Consider the following 9,768-nt stretch of genomic DNA (forward strand, 5'->3'; position numbering starts at 1 on the left):
GAGTTACCTACAAAGGAGTTCCCATAGAACTATCACCTGATTTCTCAAAAGAAACTTTGCAGGCAAGAAGGGACTGGAAAGAAGCATTCCAAGTCATGAAAGGCAAGGACCTACATCCAAGATTACTCTATCCAGCAAAGCTATCTTTTAAAATGGAAGGGCAGATAAAGTGCTTCTCAGATAAGGTCAAGTTAAAGGAGTTCATCAACACCAAGACCTTATTATATGAAATGTTGAAGGGACTTATCTAAGAAAATGAACATCATCAAACGTATGAATGGTAAAATAACAACATACAACTATCAACAAGCAAACCTTAAAAAAAAAAAAACCTAAGCAAACAATTAGAACGGGAACAGAATCATAGAAATGGAAATCACATGGAGGGTTATCAACAGGGAGGGGTACTGGGGAGAATGGGGATAAGGGTACAGGGAATAAGAAGCATAAATGGTAGGTACAAAATAGACAGGAGGAGGTTAAGAATAGTACAGAAATGTAGAATCCAAGGAACTTATATGTATGACCCATGGACATCAACTGGGGAAGAGGAGGATGCTGGTGGGAGGAGGGTACAGGGTGGAGAGAAATAAATGGGATGATGGCTAATAGCATACTCAATAAAATATAGTTAAAAAACCTAAAATATAGTGATTGAAAACTTCCCTAGCCTGGTGAAGGAAAAAGACACACAATACCAGGATGTGAAGAGTCCCAAATAAGATGAACCCCCAAAGCCATACAAGACACATCATAATTAAAATACCAAAAATTAGAGAAACTTTAAAGCCACCTGAGAAAGGACAGTTGACTACAAGAGAGCTCCCATAAGATTGTCAGCTGATTTCTCAACAGAAACTTCTTCAGGCCAGAACTGATTGACACAAAATACTCAAAGTGATGATAATCAAATATGTACAACCAATATTACCCATCAAGGCTGGCATTTGAAATTGAAAAAGAGATACAGAGCTCTACAGACAATAAAAAACTACAAGGGTTCGTCACCACCAAATTAGTATTATAAAAAATATTAAACTTCTTTAAAAAGAAGGGAAAAGGGGAACACAAATATGAATAATAAAATGGCAATAGCTTTGTACCTATGAATAATCATTTTAAACCTAAATGGATTAAAATATCTAATCAAAAGACATAGGGTAACTAAATGGATAACAAAAAAAGACCCATACATATGATATCTACAGGAAACACACTGTATCAAAAGGCACACAGATTAAAAGTAAAGATATGGAATAATATATTTAAAAGAAATGTAAGTTTAAAAAGCTAGGGAAACAATACTTATATCAGACAGAAGAGACTTTAAAACACAGGACACAAAGAAGGCTATTTCATGATGACAAAGGAATCAAGACAACAAGAGGTTATAACCCTTGTAAACATTTATGTACACAACATAGAAGCACCTAAATACATAAAGCAAGTGTTAACATAAAATGAGAGAGCAACAGTAATACAGTCATAGCAGGGGAGTTTAACACTGCATTGACATCAATAGATAGGTCTTCCAGACAGAAAATCAGCAATGAAACAATAGCAAATGACACAGTAGATCAGATGGATTTAATCGGTGTTTTAGAGCATTTTAACCCAAAGCAGCAGAATACACATTCTTTTTGAGTATGCTTGGAACATTTTCTAGCATATACCATGTGTTAGGCCACAGAACACGTCAATAAATTTAAGAGAATTGAAATAATACCAAGCATGTTATTCAAACACAATGATATGAAACTAGAAATCAGTTACAAGGAAAAAATGAAAATTTACCAACACATGGAGTCTAACATGTTATTAAACTATGAATGGGTTAACAATGAGATCAAGGAAAAAATCAATATATATCTTGAGACAAATGAAAATGAAAACAATGGCCAAAATCTACGGGACACAGCAAAAACAGTTATAAGTGGAAAATTCATAGCAATACAGGCTGACTTCAAGGAATAAAAAAAATCTCAAATAGATAATCTAACCTTATACCTAAAGGACCTAGAAAAAGAACAAGAGACAAAGCCAAAAATGAGTAGAAGGAAGGAAATAATGGAGATTAGAGTAGAAATAAAATTGAGTCTTAAAAAAATACAAAAGATTAATAAAACCAAGAGCTTGTTCTTTGAAATGCTAAACAAAATTGATAAACCTGAAGAGTCATTATGGTGTCTGTGTGATCTGCAGAGATTGCTGGGTCAGACCTTGGCTAAGGCATAAAAGATGATGACAACAGCTTGGCCAACATTTGAACCTGTGAGATGTGGGAGAAAAGGAGAAGGTGACTTGAGCCAGCTCTCAAAGCAGTATTCTAGTGGAGACCTACCTTCTCATTACAAAGATAAAATATAGACAGGCCACACAGGATGCCCCTGAAGAATTTCAGAACCATGACTTCAGAAGAGAGCTGGAAGAGAGAGAGTTAGCTGCTGAAAGGGAAAAAAACAGATCATCCAATGCGAGAACATACAACCTCATCTTCAGTGTCAAAGAAGCCTCAGTTAGACCAGAATCCCACGGCCAACCTTGATGCAGATGGTCCTCTAACAGGGGAGGAAGAAGAAGATGAAGATTTTGAAGAGGAGAGTGATGATGATGACACTGCACCTCCTCTTGCAGAATTGGAAAAAAAAATTGAAAAAGAAAGAGCTGAAGAACAAGCCAGGAAGGAACAAGAGCAAAAAGCTGCAGAAGGAGGGATTCATATTGAAAGCATTCTGAGTGGAAACCCTCTCCTTAATCTCACTGGCCCATCCCAGCCTCAGGCCAACTTCAAAGTTAAAAGAAGGTGGGATGATGATGCTGTTTTCAAGAACTGTGCAAAAGGAGTAGATGATCAGATAAAAGACAAAAGATTTGTCAATGATACTCTGTAATCTGAATTTCACAAAATTTATGGAGAAATACATTTAGAAAGTACAGTTTTATGTGCTGAAAGACTATAAAATATAAACAATCACTCTGACATTATTTTGATCTGTTTTTTTCTTTCCCCCCATTTAAATTGTGAATAGGCTTCCCTAATTTTAAATTCCAAGATGTATTTTCCTTGATTGACACTTGGGAATTTCCTTGATAAGGACTTGGGAATTGTTTAACCCAGTTTCCAGGCTGAATGTTTTCAGTCATATGTTTTCTTTTTAAAATTGGAAAGATTATCTTCTTGTAATAAATGCTTTTCATAATCTAAATAACCAAATTTGTGTTCCCCAACTTTTTTGTTGAACTGTATGCAGCTTATAAAACACTGCATATTTTCTTTTGTGTATTATATTTCTTTGTACATTAACTTTTTCTCCTCATTTCTCTAACATTGGTTTAAGGTCATTTAATTCCTGATATCTTCTCTGTTTTTTTAAAAGAATGTGATGAAAGATGAAAGGGATTCCATTGTGGACCACTTGATGCTATGGAAATGTGTCATCAACCAAGGAAGCACTGTGATGTGCACCTGGGGAGCATGAGGTGTCTTACCTTTGCAGATGCTCCTTTCTTCTCCCAAGACAAGAGCTCCTGAAGCATGCCTGGGAGGCCTGAGGCTCTCACTGTGTTCTGGATCCCCAGCCTCCAAGTTTCTTTGCAATAGGAGACATTTTGCACAGTGACACACATTAGAGACAAAGCCTAAGAAAATTTTGAAATCAATGCGTGAACTAAAAACTTTGGAAACTGGAAAAAAAAGATTGATAAACCTTTCACCATACTGTAAAACAAAGAGAGAGTATCCAAATAAATGAAAGAGAAGAGGATTCCTTAAATGAAAGAGAAGTGACAAATGACAGCAAAGAAATACAAAATATTTTAAGAAAATACTACAAATAATGATATGCCAACAAATCAAACAATCTGGAAGAAATGGATATTTCCATGAAAATAGTCTTTCAAGATTGAATTAAAAACCCCAGAAAATCAGAAGAGAATCCCAATGAATTCAAATCAGTAATCAAAAACTTAAACAAAATTTCTGAACCAGATGGTTTCACAGGGGAATTTTTAACAAGCATTTAAAGAAGAATTACCTGCTGCAGACACTGGCCTGCGGTGTCTGCATCATTATGGATGAAATGAGACATTCACATGGACTACCGAGTCTAGTGGAGGAAAAGGGACAGCATGACTTTTCTCTCAAGAGGAGCAAAAGCTGCGGCCTCCACTGTGACAGGCCCTTATTGGGTCTCTCCGCCCATTACATGATGGTCCTCATTTACTATGCACAGGTTCACTTTAGGTGGTTACCTTTTACAGAAGACAAAGGAGCCAATGCTGCTAATCACATCACAGAAGAGGGATATTTGCAAATGAAAAGGCAAAAGTGGTTGAACCAATTATACTCATCCTTGGAAGGTTTAGCATGGATTCTAGGAAGTGGCTCTGCAGTAAATGTCCTCAATTCAGGTTGAGGGAGTTTTAGCAAAAAGCAAGACTCAAAGTGGCCTAGGCACATTGCAGGCCTGATTCCCTATGGGAGAGCCTATCTGTGGGTGTGGGTACTGTACATCTGCGAGTGGGAGCTGGGCCCACACCACGCAGAGCGGCCTCCCACAATTACCACCTATCTTTCTCAAACTGTTCCAAAAAAATTCAAATGGAGAGACTCTGCCATGCTTATTTTGTGAGGTCACCATTACCCTAATTTTAAAACCATAGAAAGACATTAACAAAAAAGAAAATTTTAGCCCCGTATCCCTGATGAACAAATTTTCAACTCAGTATTAGCAAACCAAAATCAGCAATACATTGAAAAAATTACAGACAAATATGATCTTTGTGATTTATTCCTGGGATGCAAGTTTGGTTTATTGCCTGAATATCAGTTAAACATGATACAACACATGAATAAAATGAAGTTTAATAAGTATATAATCATATCTGTAGATGCAGAAAAAGCATTTGACAAAAATCCAGCATCCACTTATGATAAAAACTCACAGCAAAGTGGGAAAAGAAGGACCATACTTTAATATAATAAATGTCATATATGAGAAATGCACAGCTAACATCATATTGAACAGTAAAAAGTGAAAAGTGTTTTCCTTAAGATCAGGAACAAGACAGGGGTGCCCACTTTCACAACTTTATTCAACATAGTATTAGAAGTCCCAGCCACAGCAATCAGACAAAAGGAAAAAGGCATCCAAATTGGGAAGGAAGAAGAAAATTGTCACTATTATAGATGACGTGGTATATAGAGAGAACTCTAAAGATTCTATTGTACAAAAAACTACTAGAACTGATTGATTAATTTAGTGAAGTAGCTGGATACAAAGTAATATGCAGAAATTGGTTGCATTTTTATACACCAATAGTGATCTATCAGAAAGAGAAACTAAGAAAACAATCCTATTTACAATTGAATAAAAAAATACTCAGGAATAAATTAAACCAAGGGTGTAAGAGACTTGTACTCAAAGCCTATAAGACATTGAGGAAAGAAATTAAAGAATATACAAATAAATGGAAGCATATATTGTGGTTATTGATAGGAAGAATTAATATTAAAATGTCCATGTGGCCTAAAGCAGTCTGTAGGTTCTATGCAATCCTTGTCAAAAAACCAATGGCATTTTTCACAAAACTAGAACAAGTAATCTATAATAGCATAATCAATAAATTATATTTAAAAAAAAGAAGTAATCAAAAAAGACCCTGAATCACCAAAGCAATCTTGAAAAAAAGAACAAAGTTGGATGTATCATGCTGTCTGATATCAACTATACTACAAATTTATAGTAACCAAAACAGCATGGTACTGGCATAAAAACACACACACACACATAAATCAATGGAACAGAATAGGGAGTCCCAAAATAAGCCCATACTAATGTGGTCAATTAATACATAAGTAAGAATGCAAAAATATAAAATGGAGTAAAGACAGTCTACTCAATAGATAATGTTGGGATAACTGGACAGATACATGCAAAAAAAAAAAAATGAATCCAAGTCACCTTCTTACACCATAAACAATAATACATTCAAAGGGGCTTAAAGACTTAAATGTAAGACCTGAAACCACAAACTCCTAGAAGAAAATGTAGGAAGTAAACTCTGATATTGTTCTTAGTAATATTTTTTCTGATATATCTTCTCAGGCAAAAGAAACAAAAGAATAAACAAATTGGACTATATCAAACTAAAAGCTTTTGTACAGCAAAGGAAACCATCAACAAAAAAAATTCTCTCATATCTCCAACTGAATGGGAAAAGATAGTCACCAATGGTATATCTGATAATAGGTAAATATCTTAAATTTATAAAGAACTCATACAACTTAACACCAAAACCCCCAAACAATTCAATTAAAATATGAGCAGAGGACTTGAATAGATATTTCTCCAAGGAGAACATACAACAGACATATGAAAAGATGATCAATGTAAGTAATCATCAGAAAATTGCAATTTTAAACCACATTGAGATATCAACTCACGCATGTCAGAATGACTATCATCAATAAGTCAACAAATGAGTGTTGATGAAGATGTGGAGTAAGTGGAATTCTTGTGTACTCTTTGAGGGATTGCAAAATGGTGCAACCACTATGGAAAACAATGTAAAGTTTCCTCAAAGTAGAAGTACCTATGATCCAGGAATTTCACTTCTGAATATTTATCCAAGGAAATCCCAAAACTAATTCAATAAGATATATACACCTCTCCCCTATGTTCTTTGCAGTGTTATTTACAATAGCCAAGATATAGAAACAACCCACATGCTCATCAATAAACTATTGGATAATGAAGAGGTGGTAATATACAATAAAATATTGTTACAGAACAGACCAAGGGATGGGGCTGAATAATATAAAAGACTCCTCCTTTTTCTCCAGGGATTCCTCCCCACCTACTGGGATTGTTTTGCCTGCTATCAGAGGAAAGACATCTCTTAATACCAGATGTCAGTGAACAGAAAAGGAATTTATTATGTATTTGAAATAATACAAACTAAAGTTCTCCGCAGACACACACAGTCCTTCCAGCACCCTCCGCATAGCAAAAGGGAACACTTCCAAAGCTGCATGGTCCTGACTCTCACCCAAGCCATGTGGTCCCAACCAAGACACCAAAGCCTCATGGTCCTAAACAGATGTGTGGTCCCCAAAAGAGAGAAGCCAAATGGCTGCCTTGCCTTCGTTTAAATCCCAGCGCCAATCTTCTGTAGCCTCATTTCCGACTCCTCCCACAATTGGCCACAGCTGTCAGCATTCTGGGCAGGTGTGGCCCTGTGGTGTGGAGCCAATTATCTCTAAGCTCTTCTGGACCCCATTACAAATCCCTATTTGGGGCTCCCTTCTTGGCTGCACCCTGTTACAAATCCCTCCTTTCAGATATACAGCCCCTTTATAATGATATAATGGACAGTGGACGAAGGTCTCATCTTCTTGCAACTACTGGCTAGACATGGACGTCATCCTACCTACTCTTGGGTCAGGGGTGCCCTGAAAGCAGGGAGAGGTTGCAGCATAGAGGGAGTCCTTCCTGTAAGGGGAAGGATCTTACAGAATCCAGGTCAGTTGGCTGTCACCAGGAAGTTGCAGGCTTGGTGTCCAAAAGCTGACATTACTGGACAGTTGGCATCCTAGTCATATCCTGGAGGTGACAGATTTGGAAAGAGAGTTGGAAGCACAATTAAATCATAACCACTAAATGACAAAGGCAGGGACTTAGTTAAAGAATGGCTTATCTGGAGGAAGGTGTGCAAGGCATGCTACACCTAACCAAAACCCTTGTGGCCCACTGTACTTCACTTGGGCTGAGGGGTATATATTAGGATTTCCCTCCTTTCAGATTTCTGGGCCCTTTCTGTATAAGCCTTTAGGACAGAAAAGGGAATATCAGTTCTAAAATGAAGCCCACAGACTTCCCCAACCCAACCACTTAGCTCAGTCAAACCGTTGAGTCTTAGGGGGTGGTGATGAGGGTGAGCTTCTTAAGTGATATTGCAACAAGTCACTCAGATAATGAGGTCCAAGGCATACACTCTACAAAAAACAGAAGGAAGAACACAAAATTCCCAAGCCAGTCTCTGTGCCTGTGAGACTGTCTTTTGGGAAGACATCTTGTTACAAGGCCCTTACTGCAATGATATCTAACAGTGGCAATTTGACAGGTCCTTAGTGCCTGTAAATTGAAAAACAAACTTTCAAGACAGTTAGTTGTGCCATTTCTGATGTCCAATACTGAGTATTGTGATTTTCTTCGAACCATAATATTCCTAAGATCACCCTCATTGTTATCAAAGGGACTACTTTCAGTCCATCTTTTAATTTTTACTGTTTGTTTGCATAAACACACTAAGAGCAGCCTGGATCACCTATGATCTTTAATCTGCTTTACTGGAATTCACACAGAGAGCACTTAGGTTGACTTTTTTAGTCTGCCCCTCAAGGCACAGAAGCAGAGCCACACATCTGCCATCTGGCTTTGCCTGCACCAGTTGTTTCAGTCAAATCCTTGAGGCTTCCATTGTGCCTACAGGTTCCTTTTTGGCTATCTTTCAGGAAAGCAACCTTCATTCCTTCCCTGGAAAGACTGCTATGAACTGCACAACCAACCAAGGTACTAGGCTTTTCTTGTGGGTTCTCGCTAGTTTTGCAAGTCAATCCCAGTTCCTCAGGGCTTTCTGGTGATGACCAGAACCCAGATACATCTCCTTCAGGTGTGAAATCCCAGTTAAAATTTCAATTAACAAATCACCATTAATGACTGGTCTTAATGGATTTATGCAAAGAAACCTTATGTAATGCCAAATTTTGGAGGGATCAGGTAAGGAGAAAAATATCAAGTGTGAAGGAAAATCCTTTTTCTTCTGATATCTTTTTATATACCTTCTTTCATTTACAAATCTTACACTTTCCCTTGTTTATTTTCCTATAGGGTGTGAAGTTTTAATTTTCCCTGGAATCCTCAATTTCCTCTTCAGAGCAGATACAGAGCAAAACAGAATGGTACAAAGATAGAGGCATTCTCTTGTACCAGTGCGTCCACTGGTGCCTCTGCAGAGACATGCTCTTTCAGGCCGTGTCTCATTGGCAGACACATACTCCTTTGCCTCAGGCTGAAACACTCATCAGCTCTGAATGACCCTTCCTGGGTCCTGAGTGGCAAAGGCACTCTCCCCAACTGGTTACAGATGACCTTTCCTAGGTCTTACAGGTGACCTTAAACAGGTCTTCAGATACAGAGAATTTCTGATCAGAAACAAAACCAATAGCAGAGACTTGCTCCTTTCAGATCTGGTCTCAATGGCAGAGACTTGCTCCTTTGCCTCAGGCTGAAGCACTCATCAACCCTGAATGACACTTCCTGGGTCCTGAGCAGCAAAGGCATTTTCTCCCCAACCAGTTACAGGTGACCTTAACTAGGTCTTCAGGTACAGAGGATTTCTGATCAGAAATAGAACCAAATTGAAACCACATTCCCATAAAACCAGAAAATGAGTAGTTGAGGTTTCCTTTTCTAGGTTTAAAACTTTCACAATCTTTCTTATATAGTTTTTTTTCCATTAAGATTTAACCATAATTCATTTTTAATCCCTGTTCCTTCCCCACACTGGGAAGGACTATACTTAAACTCAGTATCTGGCAGCCAAAACTCCCTAGCACTATATGTATCTTCCACTAAAAGTCCCTAGATTTGCAGGGACATCCTGCAGCTTTCTGAAGCTTAGACTTTGCAAACACTCTATAAGTCAGATGGTCACCCTTTGACCCCAGTTCATTACCTTCAGAACCAGAGCTCTTCCTATCAGAAC

At 37.7% G+C, this 9,768-nt stretch overlaps 1 long non-coding RNA gene and 1 pseudogene across 1 annotated transcript; one reads left to right on the top strand and one right to left on the bottom strand.

Annotated features, from left to right (window-relative positions):
• The first annotated feature begins 1,825 nt into the window (after positions 1 to 1,825).
• Positions 1,826 to 3,696, top strand: LOC114496992 (annotated as a pseudogene).
• Positions 3,697 to 8,226: 4,530 nt separating this feature from the next.
• On the bottom strand, positions 8,227 to 9,406 carry LOC118500454. Its single transcript, XR_004903012.1, has 2 exons — positions 9,357 to 9,406; positions 8,227 to 9,137 (listed from the first exon to the last, which is right to left on the bottom strand). It is a non-coding gene; the product is annotated as an uncharacterized LOC118500454 (long non-coding RNA).
• Positions 9,407 to 9,768: the final 362 nt, after the last annotated feature.

Source organism: Phyllostomus discolor, chromosome 5, assembly GCF_004126475.2.
Source record: "Phyllostomus discolor isolate MPI-MPIP mPhyDis1 chromosome 5, mPhyDis1.pri.v3, whole genome shotgun sequence".
Lineage (NCBI taxonomy): Eukaryota > Metazoa > Chordata > Mammalia > Chiroptera > Phyllostomidae > Phyllostomus > Phyllostomus discolor.